Source organism: Ambystoma mexicanum, chromosome 2p, assembly GCF_040938575.1.
Source record: "Ambystoma mexicanum isolate Mex_15411 chromosome 2p, UKY_AmexF1_1, whole genome shotgun sequence".
In the NCBI taxonomy this organism is placed as follows: Eukaryota; Metazoa; Chordata; class Amphibia; order Caudata; family Ambystomatidae; genus Ambystoma; species Ambystoma mexicanum.
The window spans coordinates 1,230,655,274-1,230,679,287 of NC_090923.1; the positions used below are offsets into that span (position 1 = coordinate 1,230,655,274).

At 39.4% G+C, this 24,014-nt stretch overlaps 1 long non-coding RNA gene across 1 annotated transcript in view; it reads right to left on the minus strand.

Annotated features, from left to right (window-relative positions):
* LOC138567375 (uncharacterized) overlaps positions 1–18,723 on the minus strand; it is a 156,885-nt gene extending 138,162 nt beyond the window's left edge. The window contains exon 1 of the long non-coding RNA XR_011302185.1: positions 18,402–18,723. This is a non-coding gene — a long non-coding RNA (uncharacterized lncRNA). The remainder of the gene's footprint in view (positions 1–18,401) is intronic.
* Positions 18,724–24,014: the final 5,291 nt, after the last annotated feature.

The following is a 24,014-nucleotide window of genomic DNA, read 5'->3' on the forward strand; positions in this document are numbered from 1 at the left end:
TCTGAAAAAGCAACAAAAATACAAAATTACAAAAAAAAATAAGGCTCTTTTCAGAGCCTCCTTTCCCAGTTAAAAAATAGAAGTGAAAATAAATGAAGCAGGGCTCTTTGTATTTTTTAGAAGTCTGCGGACAGTTCGCGAACATTAAAAAAATTGGGTTGCTACTCCATCACAAACATTGTAATTTTCTCTGGAAAGAAGTGGTGGCTCTGAAAAGAGCCTTTGGGTGGTGTTTGTAAGTCAAAAATTGTAAATGCTTAACATCTACTTCAAAATTGTTGTTGTAATTCCAAAAAAGGTCGCAATGCATTTTGTACATTTCTCAGAAAAATCTGATTGCCAGCATAAGTAAGATGGACTCCATCTCTGCGAAAAATGTATGTACTACAAAACATAATATTTTCATTGTGAAAAGAAGACATACCAAAATCTCAAACAGCCTTATTAACATTGCGCCTTGCTTTTTCCATTTGTGGACCAAATGAAAAAGAACGAAGCCACATTTGTCTCTGTGCAATCCGTGAAAATATCACTTGAGAATTAGGAAACATGTCCATAACCTTCCTAAGTCCTTCTTTCATAGCAAATTGCAAAAAAATTCCAGTCACATGTCCTAAACTGTTCCCTCCACAATGAATTACAATTATGTCTGGATGTTGCTCTGTCTCCAAAGTAGCACAGAGAGGTAGCAAGTCCAACCACTTCATTCCACGTACTCCATGCCAGTGTACTTCCACATGTGGGAATCCAAGATATACAGCTACTCCACAGCTTTCTGCATGCACCTTCAACCAATGTATCCACGAATCTCCTAAAATCTAAACAATCTGTTTTCTGAAACACACAGCCATAGCTATCTTTTCTTCTCTCAGCAAAATGAGTATCTGAGAAAATCTCTCCTGGCACAACACACCCACCAAACTTTCCTGACCAATCCCTTTCAGTGCTTATTCTCATTTGCATGACTTCTGAACCCAAAAATCCCCGGATGTAACTCCCGATGTCCGCGAACTACCGCCATGTCCGCGGACATATCGTAACATGAACAGCCCTTCTACCATTTCCACTACACTCTCTCTGCCATTCCCTCATTGGATGTACCTCAAAAATCACATGACCATGCACCAATCACATTCAAGACCTCTACATCTAACTGTATCATCATAGATCAGCACTGCAAATGTATTCTGAATCTCTCTGAGTACAAGTGTCATATCATTGGCAAGCAGCATCTACCAGAAATACTGTACAAGTCTTCAAGATTTCTACTTGCAGCTCCATGCATATCCATATGCATGAACACAAACTTCAGGTATGCATATTTTCTGTATAGTAGATGAACACATTTTCAAACAGACTTTTACCTTGTAAAATCTGTAAAATGAATTTACTTAAATTTTTTCAATTTCCTAAAATCAACTATCACTTATAAAACCTTTATACTTTTTTACTTTCTTTATACACACACTCAAATCATGTTAAACTAACATTTTTTAAATGAAATATATAAACTACATATATTCAAACAAAATTGCATGCAAACACAATCTATGTTTAAACCTTTATAAAAATACTTATACAATTTCATATTTTTTGTTTTTATTTATTTATTTACTTAATTACTTTAAATTAGACATGACATTGAGGTGCTATTACCTAGAACAGTTTACTTACAGAAATAGTGGTATTCACTAATATATTATAAATTTCACAAGACATAGTAAAGATATTTTTTTTTGCTACAGTTAGTCATTCAATACAATTTGTTCATTAAGAACATATCATATTTACTGAACTGATGCAATGTATCTTATGTAAATAAATTAGTTTAATGGTTTTACAGAAGGCACTGAGGATTTCAATTAAAAAAATCAATATCTAAATTAAAAACACTGCTATATACAAACAAAGTTACTAATTTGAAGCTTTTACAATTGCAGTGAAGACCAGTTTCCTGAAAAGAAGCAGCCGAATTCGAAGAAGAAAGAAAAACTAAGTTACCTGTTAATTAAAAAAAAAAAGTAAGTAAAATGTCACCATAATATTTGTATTATTAATGAAATATACTATAACATTAATACGAGCTATTTTGGTTTCTAAAAATAGAGATTTTGTACCATTTTGTCCAAAAATTTCCATGTCTTAAACAGCGATTTACAGCCAGAATGGCCCACAAATTTCTATTTTTGGACACACAAATTAGCCAACTGAACCACTACAATTTTCATATTATAGAACAAACAACTGTTTTAATTGTATACATTAGATTTACTATTTGTACTTTTCCACACCACTAGCTTACTTTTTTTTGTCATCTGAACCCCAGTTTAGTAACACATAAATTCAAGAATACCTATCCCTACTAGTTTTAGTTCCCAATGCACAATCACACACCATTACATACATCTTTATCATCTTACTCAAACACTCATGCACACAGCACACATACATTCCAGAACACCCCAACCCATATCTTCTTTATTTTTTTCAACAGACCCTAAAGAATGCCTACCAAAAGTCAAGTACGTAGAAAGCAACGCAAAAGTAGAGCAAATGAAAATAAAAGTGTCTAACATAAGCATCCATCCCTAGCAGAATTTGTAAAAAAAAGTTGAAACAAAACAGCTAATACAATCATTTAGTGAAACACAAGAAGTTTCAAGTACAACAACTTTGCTTCCTCTATCGAAATGTAAAACAAACCAAAAAACAATTAACAGAAAATCAGCTATCAGTACAGATAAAACTACTTCTTCAAATTTTAATATAGTGCAAAGTAAGCATACCAAGAAAAGTATTTTAGCCAAAATATACCGTCACAAAGTCCTTCAAAATCTTATAAAAACAGGAGAGAAATCAAGTTGAAAGCTTAAAACCTATCGTAGGAAATTAATCTTAGAAGCATTGATGGACAGTGCAATTCTTCTCAAAAGAAATGTATTTATTTTACTGTTAAACAAAATGAAACCACTAACAAAACTAATAACTAAATTACAAAAAAGACTTCTCAATAAGCGAAATGTCAACAGAAAGAACTTCTTAAGTATCTGCGGAGGTGAATGGAATCACACTACGAGCACAGAACCATATTTTAATGAAGAAACGTACAAACAAAAGCAAACAAATACAATTGCCATAAATAGCAGTGGTCGAGGTTATGAAAAAGTGAATAATACCATAATGGAACAAGAAGTACTCCTTACAAAAATATGCCCTGAAAACTTAGAATTACCGCTCCATTCAACTGAATCAGAACGTCTAGTGTACAAATGGCCATGCACGTCAATGTGTAACATTCCCAAACAATGTTTCAAATCTTTCTGCCAATTCCTCAATAAATATGTAAAAAGCAAAGACAAAATCAAAATTAAATTACTGCAAAATATAGATACCTGTCCAGTGCGCAAGTACACAGTTCTACAAGGACATTCATTGGCCTGCATTACAGGACCTACTTGTAAAACCACTTTCCATGATATCAAAAGGATATCAACACATCATTCAACTATAAGAAATCTAGTCTATAAACTGTACTATGCTAAAAGTCCTGCTTTAGCACTAGCAAAGTTAAATAACATCCTTCTACATGGTACAGCAAAAGACCTACTTGAAGAAATTCACTATATCCAGAAAAAATATTTTGGAAGTGAAAGCCATTTACAGAATGAAATAGCTTTAAACCAATTAAGCAACAATTCTACACATGGCAACCTTTTGCTAAACACATACAAAAAAGAAATACTAAAATTATTTAAAAGTACATCAGCTGAAGTACCAAACCATGTATGTGTATGTTGCCGTAGAAGCTTTTTATAAAAGTAACACAAAAACTGTGGACCTATCATACAAAATAGAAGACAATGAAGATTCTAAATGGTTTGAATTAGCTCTACTTTGTAGTTATTGCACTACAAAACTTGACAACAACCAAACTCCTTCACGTTCTATCACAAATAATTTGGAATTATACCCAGTACCAAAACCTCTACAACAACTTAATTTATATGAGAGCATCATAATTCAAACAGTACACCCATTTCAAGCAATAATACGCCTTCAACCAAAAACAGCAAAATTACCTCCCTCTGAATTGGTAAAAGGCATTTGTGGAAAAGTAGTTTATTTACCATTAAATCTAAAAGAAAATGTGCATACTCTAGGAGTGCAACGTCCAATGCAGCAATCTTTAATTATCTTAGTAAATGGAGTACCTACAAAGGACAAAAAAATATGGCAACAGCTGGTAGATTTATATAAAGTTAGACAAGCCTTCCAATATCTTAAAGAGAATAATGAATGTTACAAAGAAATTAATATTGAAGAAAACTTGAAAGATACAAATTAAATAATTCAAGAAACACAAGAAGCTGGTCAATTTGAGCTGCTAGATCCTGCTACAATATCAAATACTTTAGACCATTATACAATTCATCCTTTGCACTGTAATGACACCGTACAAGATGTACTGGAAACTTACCAAATGCGTCAAACAAAAGGATCGCCAATCAGTATATGGGAAAAAAGTATAGAAGCACGTGCTTTTCCTCTACTCTTTCCTACTGGCAAAGGAGGAAGGTATGATGATAGACCTATTCAAATATCAGCTTCAGAATACCGCTCATTATGGATGTATTCTGAAGATCCCAGATTTAGACAAAATGTGGAATACATATTCCACCTACTCTTTGAAAGTGAACTAGCAACTTTATGTTACGGAGTTGCACACATATTAAAATCAGGATTACACTTTCAAAATATGACAGCTACACAATTATTAGAGAAAGTGCAACAAAAGGATGAGGTTTTACAATCAAATATTACAAATCTATTAGCAAATATGCGTGGTACTAAAGAGTACTGGTTTCGACGTCATGGAGATGTACGTTGTATGATCAGAAACCTTGGCCCACCCACTTGGTTTGTTACATTAAGTTGTGCAGAATATGCATGGGAAGATTTACATGATTTCCTACGCATATCAAATAAAAACAAAACAAACATAGATATTCAAACACCTGGAGAACTTTGTTCTTTGGATCCTGTTAATGTTTCAAGATATTTTCACCATCGCTTCATTGCTATGCTACATTTTATTTGTAATAAAACTGTTCCTCCCCTTGGAGAAGTGCAACACTTCTTTTGGAGAAAAGAATACCAAGCCAGAGGAGCACCACATATCCACATGCTTTTATGGATTAAAGATGCTCCTAAATTTGGTCAAGACAGTGATGCCACTGTTTTACAGTTTATTGAAAAATATGTCACTTGTGAAATTTCATCAGAAGCCACAAATAGTGATCTTCGTGCACAAATTTTACAATTTCAAAGACACAAATGTGGGAAATATTGTTGTCGCAAATACAAAAACAAAGGCAAATACTACACCAAATGCCGATTTGGTTTCCCTAGACCAGTTACAAATACAGGTCAAGTAAACAACCTCATGTCTTCAGTTAGACATAGTGTTAAAGGTAAGTCACCTAAAATACATATTACATAAAAAGAAAAGAAGAAGAAAAATATATCAATGATTATAATGCAATCATTGCCCACTTATGGAATGCAAACATAGATGTGCAGTACATTGCAGACAATTCTACTGCAGTTGCACGATATGTCACAGCATACTTAACTAAAGCAGAAAAGACAGAGCTCCAAGACTTCTGGAATGACCTGTCATCAGATAAAACAGTATCTCAGAAATTATACAGCTTGGGCATAAAAATGCTCACCCATAGAGAATGTGGATCTTATGAAGCAGCTGATCGTTTAACTGGTCCTTCATTGTATGGTAAATCTGAAAATATAGTATGGCTAAGTCTTGGTCCAGCTAAATCTAGTAAAAGAGTTCTAAAATCATATATGAAGATATAGAAACAATAGCCAAACATGATCCCAACAGCCATGACATTTTAAAAAACAATTTATTGGACACATACTACCCAAAAAGAAGTAATACTTTGGAAAACATGTGTCTATACCAAATAGCCCAAAACTACACATACAAAAATAATATGAAACCTGATGAAAAAAAAGGTAAATATAGAGTGACAGACTGTGAAGGCAGCTTAGTTAAACTCACTAAACCAAATTTAATTAATCATATCAAATTGTCATTGAAGACTCCTCAACATAAATAAGTATATTACATGTCCCTGCTACAACTCTTCAAACCATGGAGAAAAGAAGAACAATTACTAGATAACTATGACTCATATGAGGATGCTTTCAAAGCAAATGAAAGCACTATAACTGATGTAAACTTTACACAGTACAAAACAATGTTGCACAAAGAACAGTAACATGAAGAAGAACTCCAAGCCCAACTAGATAAGGATACTCCTGACAGTAGTCAACCTTCTGTAACAGGAATCCAAGAACCACTGGGAGAACCACTAATAACAAATGAGGCAGAATTAGCTATGATAGAAGTAGAAAACACCATGTGTCAGTATGAAGATAAGGAAGACTTAACTATACTACAATCAAAACTAAACAATGAGCAAAGTAGCATTTTTCAAGAAGTAACAAAACAAATTTCACATGGTGTAAAACATGAAAATAAAGAATGTTCCTGCCATAATTATAAACCTATACTACTGTACGTCAGTGGTGAAGCTGGTTCTGGCAAAACATTCCTAATCAAAATCATTAGTAAGTTCCTTCAACAATTGACAAACAACAAACTGTCAGCTGTTGTCACTGCCCCCACAGGTTTAGCTGCCTACAACATAGGTGGTGTTACATTACACTGATTACTACTATTACCAGTAGAACACCAGAAAAAAATTAGACTATTACAAACTTTCTGCAGAAGCTGCAATGGAATTACGCAGAGTATTGAAACAAATGAAAATGCTACTAATAGATGAAGTGAGCATGGTCTCCAACCTGATGTTAGCTTTGATTCACCTCAGATTACAAGAAGTACTCAAAACAGTCTATGAAGAGCTCTTTGCAGGAAAACGCATTATTGTTTTTGGAGATCTGCTTCAATTAACACCAGTAAAAGGTGAACCTATTTTTAAAACATTAGGGCACAAACTCTGCCGTAAAACTGTTGGCAGCATTGGAAATGTCAACCTTTGGCAACATTTCCAATACAGAGAATTAACAGAAAACATGCGCCAATCTGCAGATCTAACTTATGCCAACATTTTAAAACGTTTGAGAGTTGGTATACTTTCTAAAGAAGCAGAAGCAACATTGAAAAGCTGGCACATTAATGCACTTTATGGCGATAATGCATGTGCTACAGATGTTATGGAACAATTAGCCCACAAAAATGTCAATTGTATGGCCTTAATGCCAACTCTTGCAAGCTGTCTCAAATTCAATGAAATAATGTTAAGTAAAGAAATGCAACCAATAAGGGAAATTAGCGCCACAGACAAACTAGATGTACATGGTATGACACTACCCATGTGTGACCAAGCCACAACAAGACTCAATAATTTAGAAAAATCAATCTCAAACACAGCAGGCTTAGAAAAGATGTTAAAATTATCCTTAAATTGCAGAGTAATGCTTAAACGTAACCTTGACGTGGACCAAGGACTAGTTAATGGAGCACTGGGTACAGTTGTTGTCTTTCAAACATACCCACGTGACAACAAAATTCAGTTTGTCAATATACTCTTTGACAAACTTTCAGAAGTAAAACGGATAGGACGCTCAACAGCTAGATTCCTTCTCTTCAAAGATATGCATGTACGCAGAGAACAATTTTCTCTAACTCTTGCATACGCAATCACGATTCATAAATCACAAGGTCTTACCCTAGACAAAGCAATGATAGAGATTGGTAACACAGTCTTTAAAGAAGGCATGAGATACGTAACACTATCACGCTTACGTATACTTGACGTCTATTTCTAATCAACTTTGATGCAAGTAGAGTAAACGCTGATATTCCTTGCATTTTAGAATATAATAGACTTCGCTCACTATACACTCCCCATCTAAACACATATTCTGTTCCACAAAAACTAAGACGTTGTAAAAGAAAACTAAATCAAACGGAAATGCAACAGGACGTCACTGCAAATCCTCCAAAGAGAGTAAAAGAAACTAATACTTCATCAAGTACCACAAACAAAAAAGAATCAATTAGAGAAAGTAAACCAGGTACTTCTTTAAAGAAGGAAGACAAACTCCAAAAAAAGCAGTTAGATACAGAACTACCTGGACCATTTAAATTCTCAAATATAGTTGGTGTAAGTTGCTATGCAAATGTAGCAATGTATATTCTATTTCAATTACCACCAATTGTTGACAACATTTACTTACACAGTACAGACCCTTTGTGTTTGCAAATGTTAGTACTTCACAGAAATGCAGCAAACAATCCTGACAACACATATAGTGTTTTTGGAATAAGACGACAATTGGACTACTGTGCTGGAATGGTGAAATTCACTATAAACTCACAGGAAGATCCACAAGAATTTCTAATGTACTTACTACAAGTACTGGAAAACAAAAACATACCTATAAATGAAATCTTTCAGATTTCATATGTGTGGAAACATACATTCACTCTCTGCAACAATGTGACACAAGAAGAAATCCCCAATGAACGCTTCATATATATATCAATACCAAATTGTGAATCCATTCCATTTCAGCAACTTGTACAAAATGCAAACCATGGTAGATTATGCTCTACCTGCAATTCAGATAATCGCTCCACGTTAGTTATACAAACACATATTAAATACGTAATACTAATGCTTCTACGTTACAATGCAGATCGTACCAAAAACAACTGCAAGCTGACTGGATTCACACATGGTCAAATATCACTTGGTAAGAAAACCTTCACAACAATAGGTATAATCTACCACGCAGGAGGCACAACCAATTCAGGGCACTACACGGCATATATAAAAAAGAAATGTGGATGGTTTGAATGTAATGATAGTACCATTACTCTAAAGCAGAGATTACCAGCAAATCTTACAAACGCTTATTTGATGTTCTTAAAACCAAAATTTTATAAATAAACTGTAAACCTTTAACTAAATTTGTGTTAAAAATATATAAACTGTTAGAATACTCCAAAAGCTATCTAACTGCTCAAAGATTCTACAACAACTAATCAGATAAATGAATACCACTAAATTAGGCCAAAAAATACAGTTAGAATACGCCAAATGGTATCTAACTGTCCCAAAATTTAACAATATCCAAATAGATAAATCAAAACCACTAAAATATATTAAAAAAATAGACGGTTAGAATACGCCAATTGGTATCTAACTGCTCCAAAATTTTATAATATCAAAACAAATGAAGAATCTGTTACTGCTCCAAAAAAAATACAACAAACCAAAGTATAAAGCATTAGCCAGAAACAACAAGTGAACACTGAAAACAAACAAACAAATAAACTGTAGCATAACAGAAAAAGGTTTTTTTTTTAATCCAACATGGATTTTTTTTTCTCCCACAGACCCAATGATTTTAGCAACAAATACAGAAACTGAGCAAATTGCACAGTACTCTGATTTGTACTCTACTAAATATGAGGGTCGAAAAAAAATAAAAGTATATTGCTTATACAATGTAATAAGTCATTACAAAATACTAATACTAACATGCTATTTTCTTTTATCACAGAAATGAAGAAGAAAAACATGGACTCCCATTAGTAGACCAAACAGTAAGTATACAATAATAAGGACAACCATAGCAGCATATCACATCCATAGTATCTAATACCTTTGTTCCTTATACATTTGTTTTTCACCCAAAGTTATAAGCAAATATGAATGTGATATGCTGCGGTGGTTGTTGCCAGGGCATAGAGTCTTGGGTGCATGACCAAATGGCCATGCACCCAAGACTCTATGCCCTGGCAACAACCACCGCAGCATATCACATCCATAGAGTCAAACATTTCAACTATGATCTATGGGAAACTTTTAATGTCCGCGAACAATGTGAGTGTTCTTAGAACACTTTGAACTTGCCAGCGAACAATACGGACACCGTTTTCAGGACACCCCCTACGAACATTTCAGAACAACGCGATAGTTCTTAGAACACTTTCAACTTAACAACGAACAATACGGACAGCGTCCTAAGGACACCCCCTACGAACATTCCAGGACACCGGGAGTGTTCTTAGAAGCGTCTTCAGAACACCACCATCTTGTTTATTTGCGAACATTTCAGGACACTGCGAGTGTTCTTAGGACACATTCAACTTGACAAAGAACAATATGGACACCGTCCTCAGGATACCCCCTACGAACACTCCCCGGACACCGGGAGTGTTCTTAGAAGCGTCTTCAGAACACCACCATCTTGTTTATTTGCGAACATTTCAGGACACCGCGAGTGTTCTTAGGACACATTCAACTTGACAAAGAACAATACGGACAGCGTCCTCAGGACACCCCCTACGAACACTCCCCGGACACCGCGAGTGTTCTGAGAAGCGTCTTCAGAACACCCCCATTTTGTTTATTTGCGAACATTTCAGGACACCGCGAGTGTTCTTAGGACACATTCAACTTGACCGAGAACAATACGGACAGCGTCCTCAGGACATCCCCTACGAACACTCTCCGGACACCGCAAGTGTTCTTAGAAGCGTCTTCAGAACACCCCAGTTTTGTTTATTTGCGAACATTTCAGGACACCGCGAGTGTTCTTAGGACACATTCAACTTGACAGAGAACAATACGGACAGCGTCCTCAGGACACCCCCTACGAACACTCCCGGACACCGCGAGTGTTCTTAGAAGCATCTTCAGAACACCCCCATTTTGTTTATTTGCGAACATTTCAGGACACCGCGAGTGTTCTTAGAACACATTCAACTTGACAGAGAACAATACAGACAGCGTCCTCAGAACACCCCCTGCAAACATTTCAGGACACCGGGAGTGTTCTCAAAAACGTCTTCAGAACATCCCCATTTTGTTTATTTGCGAACATTTCAGGACACCGCGCGTATTCTTAGAACACATTCAACTTGGCAGAGAACAATACGGACAGCGTCCTCAGGACACCCCCTACGAACACTCCCCGGACACCGCAAGTGTTCTTAGAACAGTTTCACTTTGCTTGCTAACAAAACGGACACATATTGACTCCTTAGATCACCCCCTAGTCAGTTTATTTAGAACATTTCAGAACACCCGTGATGGCCGCAAACAAATCGAACACAAAAAGAACGTCTAACACATAAAAAACACAACTTTCATCCTATCTCATACACTTCCACCCTCCCCAAACACTCCAACACACCAACACACTACAAAATACACATTTTGAACAAAGTTTCACCGCGCTGTCTGGGGACGTCCGCGAATCCAAGATGGCGGGCGCTACCGAAAAATCTGACGCGCTTCACGCTCCACGCCGTCCAATCAGCGAACACTTTGCATGTCCGCGAACATCACGCAAGACGATTGTCCAATCAGGACACTTTCCATGGAGCGAACAGGGAAGTGTGTCCGCAAACCGAACACAGATATCACTAATTTTTTTTTACCTACTTTTTGGTCATTTTAAAAAAATACTACTGGACGGATTTTCACCAAATTTGCAAAAGCACGCTTTCGGGACCAAGCCGTTGCTCCTGGTCCAAATTTGGTGGAAATCCGTCCAGCGGTTTGGGCTGTAGGCGCGAGCAAAATATTTTTCCCATTCACTCTATGGAGAGTGAGTATAATGTATACAAATATGAGCATATAGAGGGAAGGTAGAGTAATAAAAATAAAACTATGAGAAAGTGCTGATAACCATAATGATTATCTTCATGCACAGAAAGGATTGCTCTCTTTCAAGCCTGTATCTTCCGCTATGTATATGTTTCATATGATGTGACTGGACCCTAAGTCTACAAATATAGTGCCTTTTCAATTTTTACATCCTGACTGTTACTGAAGAAAACTATGTGGCTTCGATATGTCAGTGAAGGATAAAAAGGGAGAGCCAGCCATGTGATGTCATCAGTGATGTCATCAATGACATTTGTGATGTCATCTTTGATGTCCTGGGTGTTAGTGTTAGCAGTGCACGGTGGCACGAGTTATGGTTGCTTATGTTACCATAACTGCCGAATTTCAGGGGTTTTTCGGTTTTGCTTTGAGCCATAACGTCCCTTTAACAAAGTTTTTTCACTGAATTTCATAGGTTTTTAGTAGCGCAACTTAACCATAACGTCCCGTTAACAAAGTTTGTTCACTGAATTTCATAGGTTTTTAGTGCACAACTTAACCATAATATCCCTGACTTCATATACATGTAACATAGAACATACTAACCCCCTAGTAGTGATTTTCATGTCCGCGGACTACCGCCATGTCCGCGGACACATCGAAAATCTGAGCGTGGTGAATGTAAATTTAAATAGTGTGCCCCATTTCCCCTTTGAAGTTGGCTCTGAAAAGAGCCGTTTTTTTTTTTTTTTTTACAGATGCTTGACAGACACCTGTTATTTTGTATTTTTTTTCTTGTTTTTTTTTCTTACTTTACTCCTAAGATCTTCACATAACCTTCTCCAAAGCAACCCTTACATTCCAAAATAGAAAGGCATTTCCCGTAAAAGATAAAGAAATGCCATCTTCTTTAAAATTAACAGCATTACTGGCATCAATATTCTCATTGTTACAGAAGAACATACCAGCTCTAAGCATGAAGGCACACATGCCTCGGTTGATGACACACCTAGCAATATTTTGCTGAGGACAAAAAACTGAACTATTGTCCCATATTGCCCTAGGTAGTAATCCAGAAAAAATTACTTTTGCATTTGGAAGGATCTTCATTACTGCTTGAACCAAGCGCTCCAAATCAGCCAACAAAGTAGGGGCACTGACGTTGCCCAAATGGAAAGCACCAAAGTGCAAAACTACCACATGCGGACTGTTCATCGTGGCCATATCCTCACAAACTTGTACAATTCCCTGTACATTGCAATCAGGCACACTGCTCCACACCACCTCCACTCCTTTCACATCAAAGTTCTTTGCAACCTGCCTGCATTCAGCGTACTGCTGTAAACCATGCACAAACATATCTCCGAGCAGCAACATACTTACTTTCTCCACTTCTGCCATCTTCACCACACACAGTCTCTTTCAACACAAATCCACAACCTCGACATCTGATTGGCTGATCCGTACAGTCTTCTTTCCATGTTGGATTTCCTGGAAAAACCCGGATGTAGCACGCCCTGTCCACGAACAGCCGCGTTGTCCGCGGACGGCGTCCACTTTACTCTCTGTGCCATTCCCTCATTGCATACAGCTAAGCAATCATACAATACGAATAACGTCCTCAGAAAAACCCCATTTTGTGTTTTTTCGAACATTTCAGGACAATTATTATTTCATTATTCAACATATTAACATTACACATATTATACTTTCATCTTGTACTCTGCACACAATGCTATGTTTCTCCATTAGTAGCTCAGTATACTAGATAGAATCCCATAATACAATGCTATTTATATCAATGCATCGTTCAAAGCACTAATAACGGTATGATATTTATTGCAATATCCTTGACACTTTTTTCGCAACATTATAATAAAAATCCCTAGTACACAAATTCCATGAAAAGTACATACACACGTGATGTCATCAGTGATTTCATCAATGACATTTGCGATGTCATCTTTGATGTCCTGGGTGTTAGTTTTAGCAGTGCACGGTGGTGGCGCCAGTTATTTTTCAAAGCTTACCATAACTTGCGATTTTCAGGGGTCTTTCGGCTGTACTTAGAACCATAACGTCCTTTAAACAAACTTTTTTTAATATCACGCAAACAATATACAAACAAGGCGTGCAAAAACCAACTTCTACAGATGGCTTTACACAGAATGTTGCAAAGTAAGAATTTATGCTCGTTCACAGTGAAGGTCAGCTGCTTCCACAACTTCTACAGATGGCTTTACACAGAATGTTGCAAAGTAAGAATTTATGCTCGTTCACAGTGAAGGTCAGCTGCTTCCATTTCTTTCTCGGGCCCCGGAGAGGCTCACGAAGCGGACTATAAGGTTGTATTGTGTTTTGACCTTGACAGACAGAGATTGTGATGAAAGACTTCTCTTGAAGGAGTGTTGCTAAAACGTAAGAGAAGATAAAGATGAAATTTCTGAAACGAAACCACTTTTATATATTATATCACTATGCGAAAGATCGTTGGCACACGCAGAGTCGTATTTTGGGACTGCACCACTCGTAGACAATGGAAATTGCAATTGTACTGTAAGTAACCCTTTAGATTACTTTATACCAAATATAATTACAATAGCGTAGCATTAAAGACCGCTCAAGTTGAACTTGTTCGTTGAAAGTGGCATAATGTTTTCTACCGCGCACTATCACCGCCGAATTGATCCCCTGTCGTTTAGAGGGCTCTGAAAAAGGCAGACGACACAGGGTGGGTTAATAGAAATAATTTAACCGGTCTATAGGCGGTCAAGCGCTCTACTCGCTGTGCCACTTCACTGTAGCCTGTCAAGTGGCACAGCGAGTACAGCGCTCGCTTTGACATCCGTGCACAGCTTGCTAATGCAAGTTTGAATCCCGGCAAGGCCAAACTCAGCCTTTCATCCTTCCGTGGTCAATAAATGAGCACCACACACCGTGGTTAATAATAAGCACCGCTTAGATACCTCACGGTTCTTAGCGCTATATGAATGGGAAAATATTATTATTTTATTATTAACATACTCTGTTGCACTATCTTCGATAGCAAATATTTTCACGCCCTAATAAATAAAAGGATGATTTTTAATGACGATCGACTGGTGAGACTAATTTATGTTTTTTAAAACAGGTATGTGGCTCCATTTTGCCCATGTCACAATTTACAGACTCCAGCGGATGGGGTCTTCAACTGCCAGGTGCAGGTCCAAATATGCAACTTCATGACCCTCACCATTTTATGGGACAATCGCCAAGGACCAATATGCCCTTACGCAGTACTAGCGGCTACAAACAACATACCAACCAATAGGGTGGTCTAATGGCTCGTTGTTGGAGCAACCTTCCGATTATCAGAGCGACCATTTACTGCTTTTATCATAAACCAACAGCCTATCTACCGCAAAGCAACAACGCGTGGCTCCAAATAAACTTTTGCTGATCGACAGCAGAGACAATAGCAAATCGCTGAATATTCACTAAACATTTCATGTGAAATAAATGTACTTTACCAAATGTACAATCCTGCTGTTTACTTTTAAACCACAATTTCATATTCCGAATTGTGGCGCACTGAGTTGCAAGGTGATCTAACACTCTCTGTATCGCAAAGGAACATCGCGTGTCTCAACATGAACTTTTTGCGGATCGACAACAAAGACAAATGCAAATTGCTGAATATTCTCTAAACATTTGATGTCAAATAAATGTACTTTACAACATTTACAATCTTGCTGTTTGCTTTTAAATCACAGTTTAATATTCCGAATTGTGGCGCGCTGTGTTGTGACATAATGTGTGTTGTCTTCCGGGTTCTGTGTAAAGTCGCGTAGTCCTGGAGACGACTGGGCGTGTTTGATTACGCACCCTGTAACATCACGGAGAGAGGCGGGGAATATGAATGCTTTGATAATATCAGGCTTAAGGGCGGGAGATATGATTTAGTGTCGCAAAAGCAAGTCAGCCAGGTCAATAGCGCCAGTCATAGGATTATCACATAATGTCGGCGCACACCAGCCAGATTTATCGTTTCTTTAGTGGACAAAAAGTCGGTTGACGCCCCTAGGAAATTGTACTATTAGCGGACAAAAGGAGTGCTCTTAAAACACTTTCACCCTGACAACGAACAATACAAACAACGTTCTCAGAACACCCCCATTTTGTGTAATTGCAACCATTTCGGGACACTGCGAGTGTTCTTAGAACACATTCAACTAGACAGATTACAATACGGACAGCGTCCTGAGGACACCCCCAGTTTGTGTATTTACGAACAATTAAGTACACCGCAAGTGTTCCTAGCTCATTTTTACCTTCCTTGCGAACAAAAATGACACCTACTCTGTCATCTAAACACTCCACCATTTAGTTTATTTACAAAATGTCAGAACAGCCGTGTTCTCCGTGGACAAATCGAACGCAACAAAAACGTCTAGCACATAAAAAAACAAAACATTGAACCTATCTCATACTCCCCCACCCTCCCCAAACACTCTTACACACCAACACATGGCACTAAATACAATTTTTTATCCACGTTTCACTGCAATGTACGCGGTCGACTGCAAATACAAGATGGCGGGCGCCACAGAAAATCTGTTGCGCTCCACGCCCCTCGCCGTCCAATCAGCGAACACGTCGCATGTCCGCGGACATGATGCAAGGCCATGGGCCAATCGGGGTGCTGTCCGCGGAGCGAACAGGGAAGTCCGTCTGCGAAGCGAACACAGATATCACTAATTTTTTTTTACCTACTTTTTGGTCATTTTAAAAAAAACTACTGGACGGATTTTCACCAAATTTGCAAAAGCACGCTTTCCGGACCAAGCCGCTGCTCCTGGTCCAAATTTGGTGGAAATCCGTCCAGCGGTTTGGGCTGTAGGCGCGAGCACATTTTTTTTCCCATTCAGTCTATGGGAAAAAATAAGTTTTGGGACCCCCCCCTATAACTTTGCCCCCCCTGGACGAATCCTCACCAAACTTTGCAAAAAAATACAGAGTGACCCAAATACTTCATTTACAAAGTTTGGTGAGGATCCGTCCAGGGAGAGCGAAGTTATAAGCCACCCAAAAAGTGCTCTTCCTATGGAAACAGCAACTTAACCAGAACTACATGGCCACTACCGTGGTCATGTAATATATACAAGTTATTAAGGCTAAAGCATATTGTTGTTGCTTTATTTCCATATCCTGAATGGAAAACTACAAGTCCCAGAATACAACATAATGCAAGTGCAAACATTTCCTGTTTCACACCACTGTAATGTTAGCACTTTAAGGCACACGCTCAAATAATGTTTGTAGTTACATCACCTGAATATTGAGATTGTCCCAAACTGCCAGCATGCTTGTGTATGAAGTTAAGAACATCCGATTAGTCCCTTAAAAGCAAAACCTTTTTCATGTTATGTTAGTAGACATAATTTGTATTTATATTTGTATTTTGTTTATTTGTAAAGAAAAAAACAAGCCCTGGGGCATCTGGGCGCATATCTTACATAAGTCATAAGTTGCAACATTACAGTAGAGTTTAGGTGAAATGTACACAGAATAGGTGTAGCGAAAGCAAGTATGCATACAGAAATTTATCTACAGAATTAAATACATAATGATATACATACTAAATATAGTTTGTGTGCAAATGTGCACAGATGTAAATCTTTAGACATAGTTATATACAGATTAGAAGCTGCCGTATGAGTCCTAAGTCAGGTACAGTGGGTTGGCGGGCACGTGGCACAGCTAAATCTACTGCTCAATGAGCCAGGTTTTTCTGTTTTCCTGAAGGTGTGGTAGCATGGTTCAGCTCTTAGAGTTGAGGGTAAGGCGTTAAACAGTTTAGCTGGTAGGACTGGGAAGCTGCTCCCTCCAGCCTTCTGTAGTTTGGATAATGGATAACAAACAAAGGCCAACAGGTTTGGCTTATGTGAAGGCATGCCAACGGTATTTACCAGGCACTGCCGTAGTGGTATTAACTGGCCAGTGATAGTATCAGCTGCAAAATGATGCGAATACCTGTGCACACAATAGCAGTGCTCGGCAAATGCTTAATACTTATACACAAGCCAAAACTGTTGGATTTGCCAATGCCTGTTCAATTTATTGAAGGATTTTAATGAAAGACAGACATAGTGCTTATAAATCGAGCGGCTGAAGGAAGAGCTGGTTAAGGCATTTTATTACACCAGTAGCATGTTTACAGCTCCAATTAAGTAATGAACTCTCTTGAGACTGCTTTGAAAAAACACTGGTAGGCAATTCAAGCGCACAGTTTGGTGGGAAGGTTTGTTAAAGGTAGCTCAACGAGATCCCATGAGGATGTCTTTTGGGCAGAGAGGGGCAGGAAGTAAATGAGAATGGCCATAGGGATTAGCATGGTTGTGGGAGTGTCTAATCAATGGGTGGGGATGACCCTCTAGCATGGAGTTGATTTAATTGGCACTGCACATAAGTCACAGTTCTTCAGGGTTTTCATCAATACGACTGGTCTAAACCAACAAATATGTTGATCAAAATTGTTTAACGTGTAATTTAGCCTTCTGTTGTAATGTATGAAATGGGTATCTGTGATGCCTGCCTGCATCCGCTAGCTTCAAGTGTTATTGCTGGAAGTGTTGGCGGGGTTCTGTTTGGAATGGTGAGGGAGCGTGAGTCAGTTGAGAAGGAGAGTTGACGAAGGCGGCAGATGCAGGTGGTGCGCCGGGCTATTTCTTGAATAAAGGAACTTACCGTTCAACCCGTATTGTTTTGTCCCTTCTAAGTTACAACCGTTGGCGACGAAGATAGCCCGGTGACTTCTGAACCCACGTAGAACAGGAGAGCTGGAGCTCCAGGGGAAAGATTTGAATTCTCCTGTGCAGATTTGAAGCTAAAGGCTAATAGATGTGCGCACTTCGACATCTAACCGGTACGGCTACAAGGACTGAATCGCAGTGTTGAAGCCCTGATGATCACACACGCGCTGTGAGCACATAGATGAGAGATATTTGTTTGGACATTTCAGGAAAGGATCCAACAGCGTCACGTGACGCGGCGCCATTTTGTATTCGGATGAAGAGTCAGGCAGTAATCTTCATGGCTGTAAACTGATCAGACTCTTACTCGTCGCAGTACAAAAAAATATGTTTTTCCTTTTTGTTTTTTTTGTGAAGTAGCATCAATCACATACGGGCATTTGTTTAGAGAGTAGACACGGAGCAAGAGAAATTGCGTGGCAAGGACAGCATGCAAGGCACTACAGTACAGCCACCTGCAAGCTTCCTGCCAAGTCCAGGTCAACCAGCAGTGGTATGGCCTGAATGGAAAGAATTCTGGATCAATTATTTAAAGACTGTGGAACATGGTCTGTTCCCCAGAAAAAAGTTATTATTGCTGCATGCTCTGGGATTGGAGGGGCAAAGGAAATACAGAGAGCTACCGGAACTCTCAGGAGATGAGCCAGGTGATACAGATGAACATGAGAAGGCCCTGAGACAACTAGATAAGCAATATGCCCATGAGGTAAACGTGGCAATTAACAGATACAACTTTTATACTAGGACACAGAGAGAGGAAGAATCCATTGAGGAATATGTGTCGGCCCTAAGGAAGTTTGCCCAGACATGTCGATTTGGTACAGGCATCACCCTGGACGAGTTGATCAGGGACCAGATAATCATTCACACCAAAGACTTCTTGATACAGAACAGACTCTGGATGGTAGGAAATCCTTTCGCTGCCTGAAGCCATTGCCATAGCTAAGAGAGTGGAGCATACTCCATTATGCTCCAAAGAAATGAAGAATAAGAAGTTAGAAGCAAATCAAAGCGCTGCACAGAGTAATATCAAGCCAGTACAAGACCTGGAAGAGCAAGCCTCCGTAAATGCAGTGCGTACCAGGAAGGACAAGGAACAAGCAGATGATTCCAACAGTAGGAATTACAAACCTAAAGGACAAGATCATAGAGAAGTGAAGGGCAATACCAGAAGTCCTTGGGTTAGGAACGAATCAAAGACGTATCCCTCGCAACCCAGAGATGGGGACAAATGTTTTAACTGTGGCAGATTTGGACATTACGTTTATCAAGGAACTGTCCTCCAATAGGTTAAAAATGTGCTAGCTGCAGAACAAGGGGACACTTCGCAGTGGTGTGCAGACACAAGAGGAGAGTGTCAGTGGTGCAAGAAGATGAAGATTCAGGCAAAGAAAGGATAGTGGTAGTTCAAGAACCACCAGGAGGAGAATTAAAGTGCCCATGATGTGAGATTATAGTGGAAAACTGGAGGCTTCTGGTCATGGTGGACAGCTGTTCGCCTTATACCATCATTACACACAAGACTTGGGAGAGGTTTACTCATGAGCATCTCAAGTCAAGTTTGCGGCCACCGGACATTAAAAACCCTGGAGGGTTTGAAGGATCGAGGATCCACATTACAGGATGGTTTGTTTGTTTGTTTATTTATAGGGCGCCCTAAACCCTTAGGTAGCTGGGCGCACAGCATGACAAGGATACTTATAGCTTGGTTACAGTTTACTTGGATACAGGTATATACAAGTACATAGAATATTTACAGTTACATAGTTAACGGATGAGAGGAAAGACATGAGAGCGAACACCTGTGGCCATGGGTCTAGTGGCCATTGTGGCATAGCCAGATACGGGTGTTGCACCTAAAGCTGTCACAGGACTGATCCCTTCTTAGCTCGACTGGCAATGCATTCCATTGCTGAGCTGCTTTTACAGGGAAACCGTTACCTCCTGTTTTTTGTAGTCAGAATCTGGGTATTTGGAGGTAGTAGGAGTTGACTGTTCTAGTTGGTCGCGCAGAGAACTTTCTGGTTATTCTTTCCTTCAGGTATGGGGGGCCTGCATTATTTAGGCATTTGAAGGTTAATGTAACAATTTTGAAGAGGATCCGATCACTGATTTTTAACAGCGCTGTTCAATTTAAGGATCACCAAGCTCAAGTAAAGATTTACGTAGCAAAACAAGGGGTGAATGTGCTTGGTTGGAGAGATCAGGCAGCCTTATGGATAAGATTAGACTCGTGTGAAAGTGAACCAGTACTATTGGTAAAGAGCAATAGCGAGTGTGAGACTGAATAAGCCAGAGGGTGAACCCGAAGATGTTTTTCTAACACGTTTAGGTTTGTTGAAAAATGTTGCTCACAAAATAAGGATGAAGCAAGGAGCAATACCAGTGGCACACAACAAAGCCAGAGCAATACCATTTGCCTTGGTGGATAAAGTGGAACAGGAATTAAACAGACGCGAAGAGGAGGCCGTGATCAAAAAAATTGAATTGTCATTCTGTGTAGACTTAAGAGACGTGAACAAAAACATTGTGGTAGATATGTACCCATTACCTGTTATCTCAGAGATGCTGACCTGTATTGAGGGGGCAGACATATTCACCACCTTGGATTTATCCAGCGTATAACACCAGATACGTTTGACAGAAGATTGCAGAGACTTCACTGCATTTATCACGCCTTTTGGCCTGTACCATTACAAGTGGATGCCTTTCGGTCTGGCCTCTGCGGCGGCTGTATTTCAGAGGGTCATGTCCCACGTACTGAAGGGATTCAAAGGAACTTTGGTCTATCAGGATGACATTGTTTTTGGGAAGGGTGCAAGTGAGCATGATGGAAGGTTGTGAGAGGTGTTGTCCAGACTGAGTGAGAAGGAGCTGAAAGTGGAGAGAAGTAATTGTAAATTCAAGATGGCAGAAGTTGAATATTTGGGGCACGTTGTTAACGGCAATGGTTACAAAGCAAAATTCAAAGCAATTAAAGCGATTAAGGAATCACCGGATCCCAAAACCAAGGACAAATTGAGGTAGTTTCTAGGGCTATTCGAATACTATAACAAGTTTTTGGGAAATTTTACCAGTATGACTGAGCCTTTGAGGAGGTTGTTGAAGAAGGATGTCATATTCTTGTGGGATGATGAGTGTAACAATTCTGCGGAGTATATCAGGAAGGGCATTTGTGAGTCCATAAAATTAGTGGTTTGTGTTTGGAAGACAAAGTTAACTGTGGATGCCAGTGGCATTGGATTAGGGGAGGTTTTGTCACAATTGTCAGATAATGGTCATGAGAAAATAATATGTCATGCATCCAGGGTGGTTACAGACATCGAAAGCAGGCACTCTGTGATAGGGAGAGAGATGTTAGCTTGTGTTTGGGCGATTAATTATTACAGAAAGTATCTGTGGGGGAACAAGTTTATAGTACACACGGATCACAAACCTTTGGTGGAGGTACTTTCTGTACGTGGCATGTGCAAAGCATCCGCTAGGTTAGCTCGCTGAGTCTGAAGCTCCAATATTACCATTTTGAAGTAAAGTATGTTCCAGCCAAGAAAAAACAAGTTGCAGATTTTTTGTCGAGGTTACCGTTGGATGGGTCGGATGTGAATCAGGTTGAGGATATAGAAGGAGTTGCTGCGATAATTGAGGTGACGTCAAGGGAAGAGTGGTTACAGGAGCTCATGAAGTATCATACGTTGGTTATGGTCATCGAATACACTAGAAGTGGGTGGCCAGATAGAAGGGCAGTTGAACAGTATTGTTTGACATTTTTTTTTTTTTTTTTACAACTTTATTTAACTTTGCACACAGATTACACAGTTACATTTGCGACATTCAATTTCAGTGATCATAATACATGTATTGGCCGATTTTACATTACATTTACGTCCTCAGGGGGTGGTAGCTCTGCTAGATACTGTTTGTACCGTGTCCATATATTTCTGGGTCTAGAGGGGGTCATTACTGAGTCTATATACAGTTCTTCGGTGTCATTAGCCCACAACATGTCTCTGTTCCAGTCCTCTACTGTTGGCTGGCGAGCGTTTTTCCACCTCATCAGAATGACCCTTTTTGCTAACAGCAGACTTAAATTGAGCAGTTTTCGCCAAATTGGGTTCATTTTCCCAATCGCCCCCAATATACACAACTGCGGTGTCCATTTCGACTGGTTGGTCCGCCATCCTATCCAGAGCTCCACAGACCCCGGCCCAGTATTGACTTTGTTCTACACAGTCCCACAGCATATGGTATATATTAGCATTTTCAGAATTGCATCTTGGGCAGTTGCCAGAGAGAGTAGGATATAGACGCTTGAGTTTCGCTGGCGTGTAGTGGGTTCTATGGATAATTTTATAGTGTATCAATTTGAATCTAGAGTTGCAGGATACCAGCTTAGTCAGTGCGCAGATCTGGGACCAATCCTGTTCTTCTCTCGGCTGGTCCAGATCTCGCTCCCAACCGGCCTTTGCGGTGTGGGGTGTTTTCGGGCGTGTTTGCATTATAGTTTTGTAGAGAGTGGAGGCCGTAACCTTCTGAGTCCCCCCGTGAATATGTAACCAAGGCCCATGTTTATTTCGGGTTTGTTTGGGAATGATGGGTAGATCCGTTGTGTGGTTGTTGCAACCTTGTCAAATTGCTGTCTGTGTGCGTTTGTGTTTCCTACCGTGTCTTTAATCTCATCCCACTCCAAAAACTGTTTGTCCCGAACCATCTGTCCCCATTGTGTGATTCCTTTGGCAGTCCAGTGCATTGCCACCGCACTGTCTAAGGGGAAGGGTGTGTGGGGGTCGTCCCATATTGGCATGCTCGGGTGGTATAGTTTGCTGGCTCCAAACATATCATTTATTTTGGCCCATGCAGTGATTGTGACATTGGATGGATGCATAGTGTTATATCGTTTAGGTGTGGGCCTAGTGATTTTCTGTAGGGCCAGTATCTCTTCCTGTTCCCTCGCGGGAGGGGGTGGGGGGCCAGGGTTGAGGAAGCATGTAGCCCAGTCAGTAGCATAATGTGCCTGCGCTGCCAGGTAATACAATTCCACGTCGGGAGCCATTAGGCTGCCTCTGGGATACGTATCTGTTAGCACCCTCCAGCTCAACCTCGAGTGGCCTCCCCATACAAACGCTATGCATGCACTATTAATTTTGGAGAATAGTGTGCGACCCGGCCACACCGGTACTGTACTGAACAGATAGAAAAGCTTAGGCAGAATGATCATTTTAATTAATGCTATCCTGCCCATCATTGATATTGGAAGGGCATTCCAGCGCTTTATTTTGATGCAAAGTGCGTCTGCCAGTGGGGTGTAGTTTAGTGTTCGGGATAGTTGAGCGGATATGGCGACTGCCGCACCTAGATAAACAATGTGTAATGGGCTCCATATAAGGCCCTGGAGGTTCTGGGGCTGCATGGTGGCATCTGTGAGCGGGAATATCTCTGACTTATTGGGATTTAGGCGAAGACCTGAATATTCTCCGAACTCTTTCACTGCAGCCAGCACCTTGCCCAATGTGCGGTCTGGGTTTTTCAGGTATAATAAGATATCATCCGC